At 43.6% G+C, this 22709-nt stretch overlaps 2 long non-coding RNA genes across 2 annotated transcripts in view; both read left to right on the top strand.

The window, feature by feature from the left end:
* LOC141276066 (uncharacterized) overlaps positions 1-13278 on the top strand; it is a 44688-nt gene extending 31410 nt beyond the window's left edge. Inside the window, exon 4 of the long non-coding RNA XR_012325004.1 lies at positions 13205-13278. This is a non-coding gene — a long non-coding RNA (uncharacterized lncRNA). The remainder of the gene's footprint in view (positions 1-13204) is intronic.
* Positions 13279-13437: 159 nt separating this feature from the next.
* Positions 13438-15228, top strand: LOC141276065 (uncharacterized). The gene is made up of 3 exons (XR_012325003.1): positions 13438-13452; positions 14356-14423; positions 15148-15228. It is a non-coding gene; the product is annotated as an uncharacterized lncRNA (long non-coding RNA).
* Positions 15229-22709: the final 7481 nt, after the last annotated feature.

Here is a 22709-nt window from a genome sequence, read left to right as displayed (position 1 = left end):
TTTTATTAAATATGAACTCCCTGGTAACCTAAGTATTATTGGGTCCTGTATCCTTGTAAGGATTTATGAGCACTTTTATCTACAACTGTCTTTCAACAGCTACACGAATGGCTGAAATTGCTTGATCTCATCAGGCAAAGAGTTTTTAAAAATTTAACCTCAGAAACAGAATATATATATATATGTCTCGTGCTAAGTACCAGAGTTTTCAATCATGAAATTAAATATTCCTTTGCAAACTCAGTATATCCAAAAACAGCCATGATAACCTCTTGCAATACTCGCATTCATGTGGAGATTGAGTTTCTAAAGGGCTTACACTGTCCTGAACGTAATGGGAGATTCCTTTAAGGAGTTTTTCCTTCTGAGGAAACAGCTCTACACTGTGGACTACTGAGAAGCCCTGCTGGGCCTGTCTTGTTTCGGAGATATCTCCACAGTGGGGCCTTCTGTGTTTACACGGCGCTGCTCCTCTTAGTGAGGGTGACCACTACCGAGCATTGTATTAGGCTCTCAACGTATATACACACACTGCCAACTGGGCACGGCACCGTTATTCTCATTTCTCAGCGGAGGAAACAGAGTTAAAAGTCACTTACCTGAGGTGGCGGAGCTCAGGGAGAAGCGGAGCTGGGATGCAGTCCAAGCAGTGAAACCACGAGGCCTGTGCTCTCCAAGGCAAACTCCCCCAACCCTACCCCACTGCCTCTTTTAAAACCTCCTCCTTACCTGGTAGGCAGGCACACCTGAGACCAGTAGTTCCCTGGGGATAAGAGTCACCTGGGAAGCTTGTTCACTCTACATTCCCAAAGCCCCTACCCTGGAGATTCTGACTCAGGGGTTCCAAACTGGACTCAGAAATTGTCTTTTTAACCAATGATCCAGGTGATTCTTATCATTAGAGGACTGTGGGAATGGTCTTAGATCGGGGTGGCCGGGGCCAGGGAGTATTTTTGGCTTTGTGGACTATTAAGTCTCTGTCACAACCACTCAACGCAAAAGGAGCCAGAGAAAATTCATGAATGAACTGGCCTGGCTGTGGTCCAATAATTTATTTACAAAAACAGGCGGCTGGCTACAGTTTGCTGACCCTTCTCTTAGACCATTCATCATACCATTAAAAAAGAGACATTAATGCCTGCTATTTGTCACCTCACTAAGGCTATGTCTCAATCAGGCAATTGACCCAATGAAAATCTTCCCAACACCATGAAACGTCACTCTCATCAAGAGGATAAAGTCAAGGTTGTGTCTTCCCTCCCTCTTTAGGGAGCAGCATTTTTAACGTCAGATGCAGGCTTGTGACATCCTCTGTCACATAGGGGAGGACGTAAGTCAGGCACCAGCAGAGAAGCAAAGCTTCACTTTGGCATTGGTGAGTGCGGTAGGTGGAATTCTAACACTGCCTCTCGGATGGACATCCCCTGCTGAATACACACCTTCCTCCAATGATCCAATCACACTAATTTAAGTGCTACTTTGCAGGGATTTTGCAGATGCAATTAAGGTCCCAAATCAGTTGACCTTAAGATAGGGGAATCACCTTGATGGACCTGATCAAATCAAGGGAGACCTTTAAACCTGAGTCTGGAATTCAGCGGTAGAGAAGTTAGAATTAAAGTGAAAGGAGGATTCAACATGGAAGAAGAGTCTCCGTTCCTGGAGTTAGAGATGGAGGGGGCATGTGGCAAGGATGGTGGGTGACCTCTAGGAGCTGAGAGCACCCCTGCTGACTGCCAGCAAGGACAGGGGTGCTCAGTCCTACAACCATACGGAACTGAGTTCTTCCAACCAGTATGAGCTTGGAAGCAGACACTGAGCCCCAGATTAGAACTGGAGCCCTGGCTAAGGCCTTGACATTAGCTGAATAGACTCCCAGCTCAGCACAGAATTCAGCCATGCCATGACTGGACTTCTGACCTATGGAAACTGTAAGATAATAAAGTTATATACGGCAAACTGCTAAGTTTGTACTTATTTGTTACAAGCCAATAGAAAACTATTACAGAGAGGTGCAGGACTTTGATGTCGGAATTACTGCTGGGGATTTTTAACTCCAATAACTTCTGGGTTTAAATATAGATGGATGTGTCCCTTTAGATCCATATTCATTCATTCTGTCTGAATTCTCATGCGGCTCAGGCCAGTGTGCACAGCCCACCTTTCAGGAATGTGATTATCAAGATACCAACTGCAGTAATGTTTACCCAAGACCAACTTGCAGGCTTATTTCAACACACCTGTCATATGCAAAACATCAAACCAGATATTGGGGGCAGATGTGTGATAGGGGATGAAAAGATAGACAAGGAGTTTACATCTTGGAGGAGAGACAGACGTTTGGAAAATTAACTGCCAGGCAGGTATGATAATTGAAGTGTAAGAAAACCATATGGGAGCTCAGAAAGCAAGAATAGATGGAATTTACATGAGAGGATGCAGTCTAAGCCATAGAGTAGAAGCACACTGTATTTTAATGTACAAGACACACTGTATTTTAAAGGACAAGAATGAGGTGGTAACTATAAGATGCTGGTGGAGGTTGTGGAGGGTTTTCTTTATGCAGTGGATCTTTGAGGGCCCCCAAAACTCTTCCTGCATCCTGGGAATTAGTAGCTCGGACCACCATATCATTTTTCCAGGTACCTATTGTTATATTCTTTTTTTTACTCCCTCATGAGGCTAACTGATGCTCAGCTGAATTCAGAGGAGCATTTGATTTGCCTGCCATCCTCTGGGAATACTCCTGCTAAATGCATGAAAAGTCACTCAACATTAAAGATCATTCAGCCACGGATGTGAGAGCTACTGTCACCTTATAAAGCTTACAATAGCCAGTGTCCTCTTAAAATTTTCCCCAGTGCAAGCTACAGAGGTGGGGAGGGCTGGAGGGAGCACAGATTAATAGAGTGGAATTTCCTTTGGCACCAGCTCCAAGCAGTCTTTTAACAGAGATGTTTAATTGATCTTTATTGAGCAGAACCTTCCCTTCTGCTTATGAAAGAAACAATCACTTTTCCTTCGGCTTCTATCTGGAGAAGTTAATAGCCCCAGTTTTCTCTTACAGCAGAGATACTTAATGACTGGGAGACTATCATAGAGTTTTTTTGTCCAAAATACAAACCCGGTTCTAATCAACCAGCACAGTGAGATTGCCTTGCTTGTATCTGTTGATACTTGGAGGAGCTTTTCCCAACTGACGAGCGCATTGTTCTTTCCACTCAGGCTCTGCTGTCCAATTAACAAATTGACTAGTGAAGTAATCTATAGGCCTTTGCCAAAGACTGCTGAGTATGCCCTAATGTGTATCAATTTGATCCTCACATGCAGTAGGTCCTAGATGAGGCCCAAGAACAGAGCCATAATCATTTGTGTACACGGTACAGGAATATTTTGCAGGTGTGAAGACGATCTTTGCAATACTTCCAGGATACAGAGACACTTCCAGGATTCAGTACAAATAGAGCCGTTACTGCTTGGCAGCTATGAAGAGTGATGGAAAAATAAAAAAAGTAATGCTTGTCGAGTTCCTTTAGCTCATTTATAAAGGGCTTTATTGATATTAGCATTATTTTTTGAAATAACTTCCAAAACAACAAACAGGTATTAATATTTCGGTTTTAGAGCTAGGAAATTTTGTATTAAGTGTTCTGACTGCTGTGCTCCTTGAGGACTAGATTTACCAGTAAACTAGAGGCTAGGACTTCCTGCTACAATAAACTATTACTATTTGGGAACTTGTTCTAGAGTACAAAATTCCTGGGTCTTTTTCTTTGTCCTCTCCTCCTTCTGGCTACTGGCTTTCCCAACCTGCCACCTGCCACACCCTCCCCAGCCCTCCAAGTTGCCATCCTGGCATGGCAGGCACCGTGACCATGATTTCTGAACCACATTTTGGAACCTGTATGAAAAATACCAGTGTTCTTAGGTGCACAAGAGGACAGAATTTTTGAAACCACAATTGTCCAGAAAATCGGAGATATGTGATCACTCTCGCATATTCTCCAGTGACGAGCAAAGGAAGGTGTGGAAGGGAAGCACCTACCATTTACTGACACAGTTAATAGGAATATAATCAAGGCAGGTGTAAGGCCCGGGCCTGAGGTCTTCCTGAGAATGTGAGAGGGAAGGAGGAGGGAGGCTTTATACCTGAGGTATTGGATTCCTTTTTCCCCCCATTTTACTGAGATATAGTTGTCATATAATATTATATTAATTTCAGATGTACAACATAGTAATTTGATAAGTGTGTAAATTGCAAAATAACTACCACAATAAGTTTAGTTAACATTTACCACCTCACATAGTTACAATCCTTTTCTTGTGATGAGAACTTTTAAGATCTATACACTTAGCAACTTTCAAATTAAAAAACAGTATTGTTCGGTGCTTTGTGTCTACCTAGAGGGGTGGGATAGGGAGGGTTGGAGGGAGATGCAAGAGGGAGGAGATATGGGGATATATGTATATGTATAGCTGATTCACTTAGTTATACAGCAGAAACTAACACACCACTGTAAAGCAATTATACTCCAATAAAGATGTTTTTTTAAAGAAAGAAAACAGTATTTTTAACTATAGTCATCATGAGGTACATTACATCCCCAGGAGTTGTTTCTCCTATAACTGCAAGTTTGTACCTTTTGACCACCTTTCCCATCACCCCCTACTCCCATCTCTGGCAACCACTAAGCTGTTCTCTGTTTCTATTAGCTCAATTTTCTTCGATTCGTATACGTGAGATCATACGGTATTTGTCTTTCTCTAATTTCACTTAGAGTAATGGGCTCAAGGTCTGTCCTGGCTTTTTTTTGCATCTGGTATCACAGCTAAACATGGTTAGAACCATGTTGGTGTTGTTACCAGGTCCTTGTCAGGTGTCATGGGCTGAGTTGTGTCCCCCCCAAAATTCATAGGATGAAGCCCTAAACCTCAGTACCTCAGCATGTGACTGTATTGGGAGATCAGGCCTTTAAAGAGTAAGTTAAAATGAGGCCATGAGGGTGGATCCCAGTCCAATCTGACTGGTGTCCTTATAAGGATTGGAGATTAGACACACAGAGAGACACCAAGCCTGCCCAGAGGGTAAAAGCCAGGTGAGGACACAGGGAGAAGGCAGCCCTCTGCAAGCCAAGGAGAGAGGCCTGGAACAGGCTCTTCCCTCATGAGCCTCAGAGGAAACCAACCCTGCTGACAACTTGACCTTGGACTTCCAGCCTCCAGAACTGTGAGAAACAAATTTCTCTTGTTTAAGCTACCCAGACTGTGGTGTTTTGTTATGACAGCCATAGCAAACTCATACAGATACCAAAAGTTAACATGGAATGAGGCCTGGAACACCTATCACTTACATGTTGTTTGCTACATGCCAAATACTAACTCGATCCTTACCATACCCCTATGAAGTGGGCATTATTATTTTCACCCCCATCTTACAGACAAGAAAACTGAGGCACAGGGACGCTCAGTGAATTGCCTAAGGCCATATATCTGACATGTGGAAAAGCTGGAATTTGAACCCAGTCACCAGTCTCGGAGTTCCCTGTTTTGTCTCAATTTTCTACCTGTTATCCCCCAACTGATCATCCAAAAACCTTCCAAAACTGGTTCAGGAGGCAGCATGGAAAGCAAACCTGAGGATACTGTGCCCAACTCTTGAGAGGCAAGGACTCACAACCTGGGAAGCTTAGGAGAGACAAGCAAAGCTGGTTCATCTCAGAGGTCCATGGATGGAAGGAAGAGACACCTAGGCCTGGTGAACCGAGGACCTGGAGGCAGGAAAGCTTTTCCCATGTTGGTTGTCACCCTGATCCACAGCTCTGCCATCAGGTAGCCTTGGGTTCCTCCAGGCACACTGGCCCTATGAGTACATGGTGTACTACAGGCTGCTGGAGCATATTGGATATAGAGTCAGAAATGGTTCACTCCCTCTCCAGCAGTCATTTCTCCAGAACAAGCAGGGAAAGGACACCAGAGACAGGGAGGTTCACCTTCATCCTCTAGACCCGGGTTTCTCAGCCCCAGCTCTAGTGACATTTTGAGCTAGGTAATTCTTTGTTATGTGTGACTGCCATGTGCACTGTAGGATGTTTAGCAGCATCCCTGTCCTTACCAACTAGATGCCAGTAACACATCAGCTACTTGTGACAACCAAAAGTGTCTCCAGGTATTGCCAAATATCCCCTAGGGGAAAAAATCACCCCCATTGAGAAACATTTCTCTAAGAGAAACAGAAAAAGGTACTTCCTCAAGACAATATTTCCATCTGTCAGAAAGTTGTCTTAATAATATATGCAAACGCTCTACACTTACGGTGTTGTACAGTGCACAACCTGCCCAACTGCCCATGGTCATCCACCTCCTCCCTCCCTCTCCTCAAGCTTCACAGGAAAATGAGGCTAATCTGCCCTACACTTTATCGCTCCTTTCTACTTTCCCATATTTCTGAGATACTATAAGGAACCGGAGGGCTTCCTGACCTAAACTTGGGGTTCAGTTCGGGATTGACCTTTCTCTACCCTGAGGTAAGGATTAAGAAAATAAAACCTGTGCTGATCCTTCTGATTTTCTAGTTCAGCCATTAATGTGACAGGCATGAGGTGCTGATAAAGTGGCCGATTTATTCAATCCCTTTAATGGAGAGAAAAAGTTTAAACTTTTATTGGTTTAGCTTGCCCCAAAAGCAACTATCAAATGTTGACAGGACACAATGAAGGCTTACCTTTGGTAACATAGCTAAGTTTCTCTCTCAGAACTAGCCCATTTAGCTCCAGGTTCCTTAGCGCACCTGACGCACTTACACAACATTTAAGAGATTTACACAACTGCAAGGTCACATCTTTATTTCTTATCACAGGAACACGACTTCTGTAAACTTTATTTCTGTCACAACCTAAACCAAAATTATTGTAAAAAGAGTGATTTAAACCATACATTTTATCATCATTAAAAAGCATCTAAATAAAAAAAAAGAATATGTTCTGTGCTAAGGATAAGAAATGACTCCTGCCATTAAAGCCTTCATTAAGGAGGAAGATGTATAAACTCAAAATTTCAATCACATGAGATAAAGAATCAAAACCTTTATGCAAAGAGGTTCCTATGGAGGCAAAAAGTTATATCTAAGTGACGGCTTCATGATAACCCTGAAGTAGAATCTAGAAATATGAGAGTATGCACAGTTGGAGTAGGAGGTGCATTAACTGCACACGGAGAACCTGTGCAAAGATACTAAAGCCTGACACCTGCTGGGCACTGTAAATACTGCAGGTGGGGATTACTAAAGGCCAGGGGTCCAAGTGTGAAAAGAGACAGAAATGAAAATAGAGGAGTTGGCCAAAGCAAGCCTGGGAGAGAGCATGGCTTGTATCCCACAGGTGATGAGGCCTGGGACTACCACTGGCTGAGTAAGGGTGCCTCTGCTGATTAGAAAAATGTGCCCCACTGCTGAAGGACCAATTAGATAAAGGGAGTGATCACAAAAAGCTCCCCTTCCTCAGGGCCAAATAGCCCCATGAGGCTTGGCCCAGCACAGTTCAGACTACACGCCTCCGTGTAGAGCACACGCTGGGCGGCTAGTATGCACTAACTCTGTGTGGGCAAGCCATTAGCAGCATTATTTTAAGCATAGCTTTTTATGTTACAAGATCACTCAACACGAGTAGGCAGATGAACTTGGAGGAACTGAGCCCAGGAGCCGCGAAACCACCCAGGAGTTTCTGCCATAGTCTGGGCAAAATGTAATATGGATGAAGAAGCAAATTTAGGAGGACGCCAAAATCTACAAGCTGGACCCACTGGATTGAAGACATAAAGGAAGTTCAGTGAAGGAACTCTGAAGAGAATGGGCTCAACAATAAATTTTTCTTACATTCAATGTAAAATATGTGGCAAAATAAAGCACCGTGGACTTTCAGGTCCTTTCCAGCTATAATTTCTTTGATTTCTAACTTATTACTCTGCTTAAGTAAAGTCCCTTCAGAGGTACACAACAGTTCCTACAACTGAATAGGATGCAAAGAATAATCTGACTTCTCTTCACCAGGGGATGAGTTGAACTGTCCTTGCAGAGGAGATAACGGATTGTGTGAACCCCTGATCCTAGAAAAGGGCCAGGCACATGATAAGTTTTCAGCTTTTTGAAAACAAATGAACAATCGTTTACTCTCCTAGATCTTCACACCCTTCCTCTGCTGGCTACTTTCTCTCAGCTTATAAACATCTTCAAATATACCCACTTAAAAAACTGCCAGGCCTATGATTCTTTGTATCACCTCATGGGTAACCTAAGTCTCTGCCATACCTTCAAACATTTGTCCTCCCATAAAGCCCAGATCTCTACCTTGGGCCCAGACCTGTCTACCAGGCCCATCTAAAGCACCGAAGATCAAGTAAGATCCTCTCCCCACCCCCAATCCCTTCCTACTGTGCTCTGTACCTCACAAAAACATGCAGCTGTAAACTGTCACCCACGCTTGCTGCCCTCCCTTTTCTAACTGGTCACCAGGCCCCAACCATTCTGTCTCTGATCTCCAAAATCTAGTGCAACCGTTTATAACTTAAGTGGGACCCTTAGATTACAATTCACCCTGCACCCAATCAACTGCCTTCCACGTGGAGGTCCGAGAGAGCCTCTAAACCAGAAGTCCATCTCATTGTTCTTTAGTGTTTCCCACAGCCTTCAGGATAAACATCTAAACTTCTGACACGACAAACAAGGCCCCTTTCTGTGTGGCCCCACTACGTAACCAGTATCAGCTCTCATTTTTTTCCCAAACCCTGAGTTCCAATCCTGTACCTTAGTTTTCCCATATTTTCTTACATTTCTCAAACTTGGACATACACAGCTCCCTCTGGTCAACCCAGGAGCTTCTACATATCCTTAGAAAAGATGGCACCTCCTCCAAGAAGCCTACCCTGAACTTTCCCTTTTAAGATTCTGTGCTCTGCAAAGGTGAAGGGAGGGAGGGATTAATTAGGAGTTTGGGATTAACATATACATATGACTATATATAAAATAGATAATCAACAAAGACCTACTGCATAGCACAGTGAACTCTACTGCATATCCTGGAACAACATGTATGGGAAAAGAAACTGAAAAAAAATGGATATATGTATAACTGAATAACTTTGCTGTACACCTGAAACTAACACAAAATTGTAAATCAACTCTACTCCAGGTACAAAGGACATGTCAAAGAACCATGCTGAGCCATCCAACCCCATGAGACAGTTATTATTTTCCCACTAGAAATGACCATATATTAAATCCTAAGTAATTGCCCAAGAAAAGCTGAAATCTTGAGTGTTACATCTATTAATGGCAAGGTTGGATTTTTTCGCATGGGAACATTGGATGCTAAAATCAACAGGGATATTCAGCTCAAGATGGCAGACTAGGAAATATATTTACTTTCTGTTCCTCCTGAAACCATACCTAAATAAAACTGTAGAAATACCAAAATTAATCAACCAATAAAAGCCAAGATATTTTGGAAGTCATCAACCACAGAAATGATTTCAACACATTTCGAGAAGGCAAACAATGAAATGGAGGAGCCATGAATAAAATAATGAAGAAAAAAAGACTGACCCTAAGTAAGGTCTGCACAAAGCCACGCAGTTTTTGCTGAGCTCTGGTTATAGCAAAGGGCAGAGGAAAGAAGAGGAGCTGAAAACAAGGAGACAAATGTCATTTAAGGAAAAACACTTCATTTAAAGAGCTCCAGGGAACACTCAGCCTGCTGCCATACTAACTCATGAATTACAATGGATTGTTGGTAAGCAAGACAAGAAAACAGGGAAGAAACAAAAATCAAGACATTGTTTCTTACTGAACTCTTCTCAAATGAGATCGAGGAATTATGGTTCAATGCCACAGCTGTAAATCATTTCTGCTCTTGGAGAGGTTACAAAGGGCTTATAATATTTCCCTTGTTTTCAGACAGAATTTAGGTCTGAGCAAAAGCTTTTGTGTCCTCCAACCCCAAAATTTATTGGGGATGGAAGCCCAGATTTGCTGTGACATACCATAAAAAGAATCTCATGAGCAGAGGGACAAACTGATTTTCGAATATATGAATTATGCCCAGTGTGAGTATATATATATATATATATATATATATATATATATATATATATATATATATATATATATATATATACATTTTTACTGATCTATGTGATTCTGGCTTCTGAAACTTCTACATGTCTTATGCGTGATACATTACACAAAATGTCAGCCCCACGAAAGAGAAAACACGCCAATGAAGCAAGCCAAAGAAGCAAGATTTAAACAAGGTCAAGTGACGTGTAGACCAAGATTGTTCAATTCTTTCCTGTCATGCTGAAGCTTCCAGCTCCTGAATAACAACACATGCTTCCCTTGTCCTAGACAGCCAAGAGTACGTCCTCTCTCTTGGGCGAAAGAATCTCTAGAGTTACATATGTGTAGTACAGAGTGGACCGAGCTGGCATACTCACAATGACCAAATTGTGTTGATCGTACTTTACACCAATACATCGCTCCACGCTGAAGTTGCAATAAATGATATATTTGCCTTCTAGATATGAATGAGGCGCCTTACTGGATATACTCCAGAAGGCCAGAGAAACTGGCTTCTAATCCATAAGGAACAATTCACTGGTGAATTTCTTTCAGGATAGCCCATGATTTATCTAGAATATCATTTTTACATATCTGGATCCTTCAAACTAGACAAAGGGAAAATACGGGCTTCAAGCCTCAATTAGAAATACTGAATGGTGCCATGCTGACAACTGGTGGTCCCTGACCTGTATCTTCTGAGATTAGAACACAGTGTGGTGGATGACCAATTCATGCGTTGAACAAAAGAAGACCTCCTACAGGGCAGTGTAGCTGTTCGTTACAGGTATGGCACTTAGGGCTAAGTACCATAAGGACTACAAGAAAAAAAGAAAAACAAGTAACACATGAAGCATATACGATAAGGAGGCACCACAGTCCAGAGCACAAGCTCTGGAATCACACAGGCTTGGATCGAATCCCGGCTAAGCCACTACCATCTATATACCCTGAAGGACAGGCCAAGGTTTAAAAGTTCTTTTACCAAATTTCAAAAAAGAAGTGAAGAAAGAACCTATCTGCCAGGAAGGGACATCGTGGGCTGCAGCATCCAGTCGGATCAGGGCTCTGCATCTCCTGCTCAGAAACCTTGGCCACCTGGCTCATGGTGATGCTGGCAGCTGAGCAGCCTGGAGAAGGTGATCCTGTCTCCAGGTCTCACAGAGGAGCTGGGGAGGTCTCCGGACGAGGTGGCCCACACCCTGGTAAGCTCTGGCTGCCTCCTGCCCTCAGGTCTGAGCAGGCTCTGGCCTCTGGGCCCCGTGGTGGGGAAGGCCTGGCCGATACATACGCAGGGCTGAGGGGCCTGCAGAGCAGTCCCCAGACAGGGTGAGCTCTGGAGGAGGCTTCCACAGTCCCCAACAGTCTCCGCATGGTGGCCCATTGGTGCCCAAACACCTGCCACCCACAGCCAGAAGTCCCAGCCACTAGAAAGTCCAGAAGGGGCTCCGCCCTTTACCTTTGGGCCGGGGTTAAGCCACCAGCTGGGCTTGCATGTGACCCCTGCCTCACCCCCTGTCCCGTCCGCTCTTTCTCTGTGACACATACAATGGATATGTCATAAGGCAGGCAGAGCCAGTGCTATAAATTCAGAGGAGTTAGAATCTAGGAAGAGGCTCTCCCACTTTCACTCTCTACTCTCAGATCAGGCAGGGAGTACCTCTAATATGGAAACAATGGACACCACACCTCCTCACAGGCTGTCCTCTTCCATTCTGACTCCTGTTTTCCCCCAGCACCCCTATTTACGGCTTTGGCGGGCATCGGTGCTTCAGCAGGAAGCACGTCAGACCCCGAACCTATGGACACCACACCTCCTTCACACGCTGTCATCTTCCATTCTGCTCCTGTTTTCCCCACCACCCCATTTACGGCCCTGGCGGGCATCGGTGCTTCAGCAGGAAGCACGTCAGACCCCGAACCTATGGACACCACACCTCCTTCACACGTTGTCGTCTACCATTCTGCTCCTGTTTTCCCCAGCACCTCAATTACGGCCATGGCGGGGCATCGGTGCTTACACAGTCAGCACGTCAGACCCCGAACCTATGGACACCACACCTCCTTCACACGCTGTCATCTTCTATTCTGCTCCTGTTTTCTCCGGCAACCATTTACGCCTTTTGGTGGGTATCGGTGCCTCAGCAGTCAGCACCTCAGACCCCGAACCTATGGACACCACACCTCCTTCCCAGGCTGTCATCTTTCCATCCTGCTCCTCTTTACCCCAGCTCCCCATTTACGGCTTAGGCCGGCACTGGTGCTTCAGCAGGAAGCACCTCTAACACCAAAGCTATGGACACCACACCTCCTTCCCAGGCTGTCATTTTCCAGTCTGCCCTGTCTCCAAGTAGAACCACTACCCATTTCACACCGCTGTTTCAAGTTCTGGGAAACACCACCCAGTGATAGCAATTGCCTCAGCCCATGCCTCGACTCATTTACCTGCAACGTGAGCCAAGAGACAGACCAACACTTCAAAGTTATGACAGAAAGTTGAGTAAGTTATACGCTTGGAATTTCATTTATTATTATTAACAAGCACAACTGTAGTGCTTAGACTATAACAAGTACTATTCTAAGGGCTTACCAAATATTAACTCACTTATTCCTCATAATGGCAACACTAGAGGTAGTGAGTATTCATAATGTTCACTTTTTAGGGGAAACTGAGGCTTAGAGACGTTGAATAGCTTGCCTAATGCCACACAGTAAGTAGGTGGCAAAACCCGGGATTAAAACCAGACCGTCTAGACTTTCATCACTTTGCTGTGTCCACCGTACTATAAGTTGTGGTTAGGGAAGGAACTAAATTGACAAGACTCTGAACTAAAAGGAGAAGGGGAGAAATGAGAAAATGAGTGATCCTAGAAACTAGAGTAGATTTAGGCTCAGAAATTTCTGGTGATGAGACCCGGAAGAACAAGAACTTGGTTGGAATATTAACTTGGAGTAGTATCTGAATCCATTGAGAAATGGTTTGTTTTCTGTAAAATTTAGAAGGTCAGTTGGATGAAGATTAATGAAGACAAAAGTAGAAAGGAAAGAAAAAGGTGCCTTAAGTGAGACATAACCGCTTCCCTCTACGTACCACAGGTGGGGTCCTGTGGGAAAGGATGGAGCTCTCTCTACCGGGTTGGTCACCAGGCTGAACAAGGAGAAACATGGCAACCATTGTATTGGTTTTGATGAATCTCTCAAAACCAAGGCTTCAGTTTCCAAGAACGACCTACGGTAGCATAACTAGTGTGTGTCACACATGCCACTAAGTGTGGTTTTTAACACACATTTTAATTGGAGAAATTAAAGTCACACATTTTAATTGGAGAAATACTTCCTATGAGGTAGGCATTAGTTCCCTATGGCTGCTGTAACAAATGACTACAAATGTGCTTGCTTCTAACAAAACCCACTTATTTTCTTGTGGTTCTGGAAGACAGAGGTCCAAAACCAGTTTCCCTGGGCTGAAACCAGAAGTCGACAGGGCCATCCATCCTCCTTCTAGAGGCTCTAAGCGAGAATCTGTTTCCTCGCCAGCATTCCTTCACTTCTGGCCACATCAATGCAACCCCAACTTCGTCATCACATTCTCTTTGGAGTACAAATTCCCTCTGCCTCTCTCTTACGAGAACACCAGTGGTTATATTTGGGCCCATCCAGGTAGTCCAGGAGAATCTTCCCATCTGAGAACCATTACTTTCATCCCACTGGCAAAGTGCCTTCTGCCATTTAAGGGTGACATTCACAGGTTCTGGAGAGTAGAATGTGGACATTTGGGGGCAATGGTATTATTCAGTCTACTACAAGGTAGATACTATTATCTTTCTCAGATGTAGGAAATGACGTTAGGGAAGTACTTTGTCTCAGGTCTACAATTTCCAGAGTAGAGACTTAAATTCTGCCACTGACACTTTAGGACACACCCTAAATAACTGAATCTGTGTCCTTAACTAGTGAATAATCCTTGGTTAAGAGTCACACTCAGGTATCAAGACCCAATTGAATACAACACAAGTACTGTCTCCTCTTTCACTATGTTTGCCTGGTGTACTGATGAATCTTGCCCAGAGCAGAAGAGTTCAGAAAACTGTTATGCAGGTTTACGAAGAGAAAGCATTTACTGTTTGACGTGCCCGGAGTAACGGAAGGCTTTTTCAAATAAAATATGCCACCAAATAGTCAAGTGTCACAACAGAGGTAACCCCGTGGGAGTCACGAGGAGACTAAAATTATCTCCAGTTGTGCAGGAGAGAAAAGTTTCACTGAAGGCAGGTGTAGTTCAGCCAAGCCCTACAGCACAGAAGTAGGAATGTGGGTATGTACGAATGGGAAACCACTTTAATGCAGAATGGATGAGAAATATGCATTCGACCTATTCTAAAACAACTGGCTTATTAACTCACTAAATCGACTTAGTCAGTCAAACTAGCTTTAGCTGATTACTTATCCAGGGAATAGCTGTTTAGAGTAATTTTTGTCATAGAACAGTAAAGAAAATGGTTGACCTATAGCTTTAGGCTTGCTAAGTGAAATAGATTGCTCTAGATGATTTTCAAGTGACTTACTTGGTAGTACTCACGAAATTGGGGGTTAACAATTGCTTAAGAAAACAAAGAGAATTGATTTTAAATAAAGTACTTACTGTGTAAACTATCTGTTCAGTAGCTCATGTTAAACGGATGTTTATAATCCCCACTGGACAACCAACTACTTTTTGCAAATGGCAATGTGAATTGCTCTCGCATAAACTATAGCAATGACCAACCTATTTAATTTGTTGTCCAAACCAGAAATCTTCTAACAATACTGGTGTCCTAATAAAAATAAGCACGAAGGGGACACACACTGGGTGTCTCCCGTGTGCCTGTGCATGCATCTATATCTCACTGAAGCCCCATAACAGCCCCCAAGAGAGGGACTCTGAGTGTCCCCATGCTGCTTGTGGAGAAACAGGCACAGGAAGGTTCAATAGTCTATCTACCTAATATCACACAGAGGGTGGGAGAGCCCGTTTTTAAACCACCTGCCTCCAATTCCAGGTGCCAGGAGCCAGACTCAGCCTACAGCTCTCTTCTGCTCGCCTGGAGGTGAAACAAGGTGTCATGATTAGTCAAATCCCGGTCTTCACTCATCAAGGTAGCTTGAACACCTGCACGTCCTCCAAGTAGCATGTAGCATAAGCAATAAGATGTTTGCCCCGTGATCGTCCAGGAACTTGGAATCAGCTGTGCCTGGTTAGGCTGAGCTGGTTTAGAGTGGAGAGGACCACCGATCTTCCACCTGGGCAAGTGCCTTTTGACCTCCTGCCATCAGAGGGCGAAAACTCCAGCCTGAGAATGTGCTGAGGCCTGTAGCCTAGTTACGCCAGCTCAGAACAATGATGAGCACACGTTTTTTCCAATCACCTTTCCTCATGCTCCCCATGCCTCATACTGCCCTGCTTCTTTATTCTTTATCCCACAGATACCCAAAGCCCCTTGCCTTTGGGTAGGCGGATTTGAGACCTATTGTCACGTCACGTCCTCGCTTGGCTGCCCTGTGAATAAACCTCCTCTTTGCTGCAAACCTCAGCATTTCAGTGTTTTGGCTTGCTGCGCCTCAGACAGAATGGTTGGGAGCAGTGGTACAGGACCCTTGCATGTGAGGGAAGCTGGTTCCTAGTAGTCACATTGCGGATGTTTTCTCCTCTCGGGGTGGGGGTGGGGCAGACATCCTGCTCTTCCGGAAAGGAGAAGAAACACAGGTGCCAAACCCTTGCCCTCAGCGTCACCGTCACCTAGGAGCTTGTTAGAAGCACAGAATCCAGGCCCCACCCAGAACTACTGAATAGCAGCCTGCATTTAACAAGATCCCCAAGAGAGGCATACCCATATTAAAGTTGGAGAGGCACCAAGCTGTCATCGTCTTCTCCGCAGCTAATGAAAACGAAGCAAAGATTCATCCCGAGCCGACTCTGCCTCAGTCACCTGGATATCCCATGAGCTCATTTAATCCTCCCCAGAACCTGCAAATGAGACTGAGGGTCAGAGTGGTCCAGCACCCAAGGTTCCATAAGAGAACATGACCAAGGCTCACTGGAGCCCAGACTTCCAAAAAAGAAGGCCCCTGAGCACAGCATAGCAACCACCGCAGCCCAAACCGTGGGCCTGGAGGGTAGGCCAGGCTCCCCACGCAGAGTTCACACATTCGACAGATGCCCACAGCAGACCACAAGGCAATATGAGAAGTAACTTCTGATTGTGGAATCTCTGAATTTTGAGATTTAAAGAAAAAATCTGTTTTCGGGGGATGGTTAAAACAGTTCTACCAAGGAGTAAAGAGAGGGCATTTCAAGGCTCCTTCTGGACTAAGAATTTAATGCCTACTTATTGAGAAATGCTCGTGCATTTGCTCAGCCCTACGTTAAGATGAAGTTCTCTGTGCCCTAGAAGCTTAGGTTCTAAAAAGGCACAGAAATGGGTGAGACCTAAAAAATGCCAGAACAACTGCAACGGCCACTTAATCAGATTGTCTTTGCTTTGCCTTGCTTACAAGTCACTGACTTTCAACTGAATATTGTGTCATGTCTTTATGTTTCTTGAAGCTTTTTTTTTCCAAAAGATCATATAAAGATTTTCTTCCATGGTAAGACTTTTATATTGTATTTTTGTTCAACTGGACTGTGGTACATTTACCCTCCATCAGATGATTGCTTATAACTCACCTTGTTTTATTAAGAATACCGCTAGAGGCTTCTATGTCCCTACTAAAAAAATACATTTTCAGGCCCATTGAAACCAATGAAAATCCAAGATTTCAGAGCACAAGATAATGAAAATTCTCTCTATCCGCGTCTTTTTACTGCTTTTAATCTGTTAACAGTCCCTAAGTGTGTCACATGAAAGGTACTGTCGCGGGAATTGACATCATTAAGAGCATTCCATACAGGTAAGTCTTGATTGTTTCCAATTTCTCAAAAAGTTGGACATATTTCCTGCCTCTATGACATCTCTAGGGTGTGTGGAAGAAATAAAAAGAGGCCATGTACAATGTATTTCTCCCAATATACACACAAATAGTTTGCACATACAAACAGGGAAACCTTATAAATAATGTATGGGGAGCAAAGGATTGTCGGTAACGGAACTACTCATTTCGAAAGACAACACTGTCACCAAGTGTCCCCTCACCAAAACTGACTGGGAATTTTTAGGGGCCACCAACCAGAGATGGAGATTTTTAGACACATTCTTGCCAGAAAAGAGAGCCTAGGGCATAAACCACTCAACTTGTTGGCACGAATGCCAGGGCAACCCAAGCAAGTGGATATACAATCCTACGTAACGCTTGGAAGTAGGAAGCTTTGGGGGGACTACACCTGGGCTGGTACTGGCCTCCCTCCCCAAAGGGACAAGGAGAGCAGAAACCTGGATGGAGTCAAGAGAGAGAACAAAGAAAGGCAAGGCTGGGTATGGAGCAACGTGTGGATCCAGGAGCATGTGTCTCAGAACTGCCGGGCTCTGCAGACCAGCTGCATCCCCATTCTCCTTGACCCTCATGGGTATAATGAACTCAGGATGGGCGCATCCCGGCTGCCAAGTCACTTCCACCTGTCCATGGAGTTGACAGTTACTTGCTCACAGTGAACCAACCTCTCTGGACCTAACAGCTACTGCAGGAGGCGGTAGTGGAGAACAAGGTGACGGCAACGACCAGATGCGAAGGAGGAAGAGACGTCAGCAGACCGACTGGGTGGACTGATGGTGTGAGGTTAAGTCTGCAGAGCTAAAGAGGCCAGATATAGAAAAGGGAAGGGGAACCATGAGGATATGTTCAAGCCCATAGTATGGATATTTCATCCATATGTTTGTATGCAAATTCCATTCAATTTGCTCTGAGTGAACAAGAGAGAACAAAATTATCCTTTTAAACCATGTCAGTGACTTTATTTACCATCTCATTTGATGAGCTCATAGCCCAGGGTCAGACTCAGAGCTGTGAGTCTGCCATCTCTCAGGAAGTCTCAGGCCTCAGAGGCCCTCAGAGCCAAACTACCTCACTTTTGCACTTTTCAAGCAACGTTATTCCTAAGTGCGAGTCACCCCTCTTCATCAGGTTCTCCAAGAAACAGCAATCTCTCCCAATGAGAGAGGAGAAATGGGCTACTTTGGTTTGCTGAGGCACAATATGTAGTTCTCCAAAATGGTACCTGCCTGGGGATTTTTCAAGAAAATTAAGCATCAGTGGTGATTTGTTTGTCTTCACATAAGGTATGACCCAGATGTGCTGAGAAATAAGAAAAGGACGAACGAATCAAGGGCGGCTGATCCAAGGAGGCAAGGGGCAACTTCCACAGCCTACGTGGAAAGATAGAGGAAGGGAACATCAGCTGGTGGGAGCTGAAGACAGGGGCCAGTCCTCCTTGGGCTCGGGATGCCACCCCCTCTTCCTACATCTTCACGCTCTCCTTCTCTGTCGGCCCCTCCCAGCCATATTAAAGAGCCACAAGGAAATGCTCTCCTCCATTCCATTCTCCTGTCCTCCTATCCACCCCTCCCTTCTTTCCCTTTGCCATCAATTTCTTGACTTACCCCCCATTTCTCCCCTCCCATCCACACTGCGGTCTGGTTTCTGCCCCCCTACTCTCGTGAAATGATCTCCTTGAAGCCCCCAATGATTTCTCTGTTGACAAGTCCAGGGGACTACTTCTCAATCCTTATCTTTGTGACCGCCAAGCCGAGTTAGATCTTAAACAACGTCTCTGTCTTGAAAATCTCTTCCCTTGGCTTCTGCGCCACCTTTCCTTTTCGTTCCATGAGACCGATCACAACCAGTGCTGCAGATTCCATCGAATTAAGGAATGCTGTTGCCTACATGTGTGAATGAGCTCAAGTGAGTAAAGTACTGAAGTAGAGGACAGCTAAAGTGAAACGTCTTCATGAATGTCCACGTGGCTGAGCAGCAAGTTAACCTTTCCTACATGTGCTAAAGAAGAAGAGTTGGGTTTTATTTTATTTACTTTTCCCTGGACTGTGTTGAATGACTATCATCTACAAGTTCAGCCTACTTTTGGCTGAGGATTAATGCACTGGGAGAGCTGAGAGAAAATGAACAATAGAGCTGTCTTTTTCTTGACCAGTTCACCTTAGTTTCCCAAACTCTAAGTCTTTCCCGAATTCTTTCTCCTTTTTATTGTAGTAAAATGAACATAACACAAATTTCACCATTTGGATCATTTTTACAATTCACTGTACCATTCAGTGGAATTTACTACGGTCACAATGTTGTGCAACTATCACCACTGCCGAGCTGCAAAACATTTTCATCAACCAAGAGGAAACCTACACCCATTTTAAGGAGTCATTCCCTATTTCCCTCTCTTCCAACCCCCTGGCAACCACTAATGTAGAATCTTTTCTGTGTGTATGGATTTGCCACTGCTGGACATTTCATGTAAATGGAACCATACAGTATGTAGCCTTTCATGCCTGACTCCTTTCACTTAGTTGCATCCATCATGTAGCATGTGTCAGAAATCCACTCACTGTTATGGCTGAATCCTTCATACCCTTTGAATACAAAATTAAAACTACGCTGAGAGTGAAGCTCTGTTTTAATGGCACATCTATTAGGCCAATTCATTGAAAGAAGCTGAAGATGGAGATATTGTTGTGAAATGATAATCGTTGAGAAGCCTCAGCCAATTGGATAACGAAAAGTTTGGGAAATGTTGCAAAAAATTATCTGCTTTACATTAAAAGCCCATTAAACAAGGATGCAGGAGATTGTCTTTTTCTTGCAGGTAACTTAAATGAGGCAGAAAGAAATAACTGCCCTTTAGAACACATTTTGAAAGGATTCTATTTATTCTTAATAGACGAATGGGAGTACAGGAAGTTCACATCCAATATGGACTCCCTGTCCAAACACTGTTTATCGTTCGAGCCACCGCTATCGAATTATATTTCTTGAGAGTAAGGCAGCTCAATTCCTGCATATTACTTTCCAAATTCATCCATCAAATCCATTAATACAGTATAAACAAGAGTTGTTCATGTTTAAGTGCACTTCAAATATCAGGTATAAAGAACCCCCAGTAAGAAAAGAATCCTATATCTCTTGCCAGAATGTGGTCAGCTCTGGGGTGCTCTGCTAGCTGAAAGACACATTCATTATCAAGGGGATAGAGGCTGTTTAAGTGGGATGAGAGCCAAAAAATTTTAACTACATATATGTGTGAAGAACAGTGCTAGGTTATCTCATATTCTATATCAGTCAAGGCTCACCGTTTTACATACGTGAAAAGCAAAGTTAAAAGTGTATTAGTAGGGCTTCCCTGTTGGCGCGGTGGTTAAGGGTCCACCTGCCAGTGCACGGGACACACGTTTGAGCCCTGGTCCGGGAAGATCCCACATGCCACGGAGCAACTAAGACCATGTGCCACAACTACTGAGCCTGCGTGCTAGAGCCCGTGAACCACAGCTACTGACGCCCACGCACCTAGACCCCCGTGCTCAGCAAACAACGAGAAGCCACCACAATGAGAAGCCCGCGTACTGCAACAAAGAGTAGCCCCCGCTCACCGCAACTAGAGAAAGCCCGCGCACAGCAACGAAGAGCCTAGGCAGCCAAAGATAAATAAATAAATACGTCTATTTTTAAGAAAAGTGTTTTAGTAACTTACTAAAAGGCACGCAACCAGTAAACGTGAGCAAGAATTCAATCCCAAATCTGTCACACTGAAGTTTAAGCTAATACTTGAGACTAATAAAAACAGCACTAAATTAAAAGTTCAGAGATATTTTTTATTTCATACTTTCACTCATGCTCTTTGGAGATAAATCATGTCATTTATATGGGCCTTAGTTTTCACAACTTTAATAGTTGGAAGCTTGACTAGATGATCTGTATGTAGTCTTCCAATTCTAAAATGTTCCACTAATTTGGATTGCTACAATAATTGCCCTTGCAATACATGCATGCTGCCACCAAGTAGCAGTAGAGACTACTAGTTCCTTTTTTACCCCTAGTGGGGGTGCATTTTGACAGCGGACTTATCCGTCAATAGTACAACCTGTTAGTATAACTATAAGATAACAAAATAATCTGGTATTCTTTCCTGTAAAAGAGAAGCTTTACATTGTGTCTGTGAATCGTACCAGAATCACCTGTAGGTTTTTAAATATAGAGGAAATCCTGAACCCATTGAATGAGACTCTTCAGAGACAGGACTTGGGCATCTGGAATTTTGGGTTCCCATCATTTGTATATTTTATTTCATTTCATTTTTGCCTATGTACAATATTTGTCACATCCTTTTGAATCTTTAAAACTTTCTTTTTGTTTTAAATTTTAGAATATTCCATAATCTTCACCTACTTTTCATAAGGTGTTATCTGTTATGTTTATTCGATCTTGTGCTTCTCCTGGGTAAGACTTCTTTCTTTCCTTTTTTTGTTTTTTTCGGGGCCCTGCCTCATGTCTTGCAGGATCTTAGTTCCCTGACCTGGGATTGGACCCCAGGGCCCCAGCAGTGAAAGCGTCATGTTCTAAATACTGGACCACCAGGGAAGTCCCGAGATTTCAGTTGTAAATGACTTCTTTCCCCACTCTAATTCATTCCTGGGATCAGTTTCATGTTTGGACATTAAAGCAACTTTGCGTTGCCAGAATAAAGCTACTTTGATTCTGATATATGATTGTTTTACATACCATGGATACAGTTTGTGCTTCTCTTTACACATTTTGCATGCATGTTCAAAGGAGAAACTGGCCTGTGGTTCTATTCTCGTAATATTCTTTTTTTTTAAAACATCTTTATTGGAGTATAATTGCTTTACAATGGTATGTTAGTTTCAGCTTCACAACAAAATGAATCATTTATATATATACATATGTTCCCATATCTCTTCCCACTTGCGTCTCCCTCCCTCCCACCCTCCCTATCCCACCCCTCCAGGCGGTCACAAGCACCGAGCTGATCTCCCTGTGCTATGCGGCTGCTTCCCACTAGCTATCTACCTTACGTTTGGTAGTGTATATATGTCCATGCCTCTTTATCGCTTTGTCACCGTTTACACTTCCCCCTCCCCATAGCCTCAAGTCCATTCTCTAGTAAGTCTGTGTCTTTATTCCTGTTTCACCCCTAGGTTTTTCATGACATTTTTTTTTCTTAAATTCCATATATATGTGTTAGCATACGGTATTTGTCTCTCTCTTCTGACTTACTTCACTCTGTATGACAGACTCTAGGTCTATCCACCTCATTACAAATAGCTCAATTTCGTCTCTTTTTATGGCTGAGTAATATTCCATTGTATATATGTGCCACATCTTCTTTATCCATTCATCCGATGATGGACACTTAGGTTGTTTCCATCTCTGGGCTATTGTAAATAGAGCTGCAATGAACATTTTGGTACATGTCTCTTTTTGAATTATGGTTTTCTCAGGGTATATGCCCAGTAGTGGGATTGCTGGGTTATATGGTAGTTCTATTTGTAGCTTTTTAAGGAACCTCCATACTGTTCTCCACAGTGGCTGTATCTATTTACATTCCCACCAACAGTGTAAGAGGGTTCCCTTTTCTCCACACCCTCTCCAGCATTTATTGTTTCTAGAT

Source organism: Tursiops truncatus, chromosome 12 (genome assembly GCF_011762595.2).
Source record: "Tursiops truncatus isolate mTurTru1 chromosome 12, mTurTru1.mat.Y, whole genome shotgun sequence".
NCBI lineage: Eukaryota > Metazoa > Chordata > Mammalia > Artiodactyla > Delphinidae > Tursiops > Tursiops truncatus.
Note: the sequence above shows the minus strand (reverse complement) of the source record. Positions and strands in the feature narration are given on the sequence as shown.